Genomic DNA, 1,666 nt, shown 5'->3' on the forward strand with positions numbered 1-1,666 from the left:
CGTTGGCAATGCCCAGGACCCCTTGCCATGGCTGTGCTTGCCAGCTCTGGCCCTTCACCTTTACTTTCTGGAGAGGTGCCCTTTGGGGGACTCAGAGGCCCCTGCATGCCACCAGCCCCCAAATCACCCTAACAAAGAGCCCACCCCGGTCCCTCCCCGCTCCTGGTTGAGCAGAGAAGATTCAGCAGAGAAGATTCAGGATGTGGCCCAGGTCACGGGGACTGCTCTGCTTATGCAGTCCCCAAAGCCCAAACACCGTCACCAGCCTCTTGCCCAGAGCCCCAGCTTGCAGGAGATGGCACATGTCCCTCTCCCATGGCCATTCCATCATCCCTCTGTCTGTCCCTGCATGGCCAGGGGCTGCTGTCCTGCCTTTGGCCTCCTGTCCCCTGCGTCACTTTGTCCTGGGGACACCTTTCCTGGCAGGTCATGGAGTTGCCCGCACCAGGGTGGCCTGGCTCGGCTCTTACAGATGTGTGCGGGGTTCGCCTGGCCCAGGGGTTCTACAGAACCCCCAAATTCAGCCTTTAGTGTTGTGCTGACCAGCTGTTAACCCTTTAGCACTCAGTGCCGCCCCATGCACTGCACACCTCCCTGCAGCTCCATCAATGGGCTGATCTCTGGGGCCAGTTCCCCTCCTCTTCCTGGGCTGGCTTGGGAGCCTTGACATCACAGGGAGCTCCTGGCTGTGATCTTTGGCATTTATTAACACAGGAATGGGTGAAAGCTGTCCTGGAAATGTCCCTTGAGAAAAGCTGCTCAAGGTGCACCTCCTGAGCAAGGTGCTTTCCTGACCCTCACCTTGGCCTTGGCATGGCTGGGATACTCCTGCTCTGCCCCAAGGTCCCCAGCCACACCACAACATCTGCAGCAGACACTGGGTGCCTGTCCAGACATCGCGTCATCTTGCCAAAAAGACTGAAAAGGCACTTGGGTGCTCTCAGATGTCCTGCCAAGTTGGCAATGGCTGGACCTGGCAGTGATTGTCTCCCTGTGCAGGAAGATGCGTTTCCTCTCTGCTTCACGACATGCTCTGCATGGGGGTCTGGAGGGGTTCGGGGCTCTGTGGCAGCCCTTGGGGCACAGGGGTGATGCTGGTGTCCCTGAAAGCACGTACGGACTGCACTGCCTCCCGTGCCACTCCGGCTCTATGGGTTGGCAGGTCTCTCTCTGAGCTGCATGCAGCGCCACGGCCATGCCCCCCATGCCGGGGCAGCCAACACCTCCCTGGGCACAGCAGGAGCCAGGGAAACCTCTGCAGCCCACCCAGGCACTGCGATTCCCAGGGCCTTGCTGCAGCTTACCCAACCGAGAGCAGCCCCCAGGCTGCCTGAACTCCCTGTCCCTTAAATCCAGCCTAAAGACATGCCAGCCTCCGGCCAAACATGCACACGCCTGGTGGGATGCACAGAGCATCGCTCCGCTCCGGGGTTCTGCCCGCACGTAGCCCAGCTGGTGGCAAATTCCCCAGCGCTCAGAGTGCTTCCCCGAAACTGGCTTCATCCCAGGGGGCTGGGGATGCAGGGACAGGGGGGTGGCAGCCTCAGTCCCGACACCACCCCCTTGTTTGCGTGCACTTTGGGGTCCAGGTGTCTGCCCCCAGTGCTGGGACGTGGTGGGGCTCCTGTGTGGCACAGCGCTGGGATGGGGAGGCACGGGGCAGGGG

Source organism: Buceros rhinoceros, unplaced genomic scaffold (genome assembly GCF_000710305.1).
Source record: "Buceros rhinoceros silvestris isolate BGI_N320 unplaced genomic scaffold, ASM71030v1 scaffold25722, whole genome shotgun sequence".
Lineage (NCBI taxonomy): Eukaryota > Metazoa > Chordata > Aves > Bucerotiformes > Bucerotidae > Buceros > Buceros rhinoceros.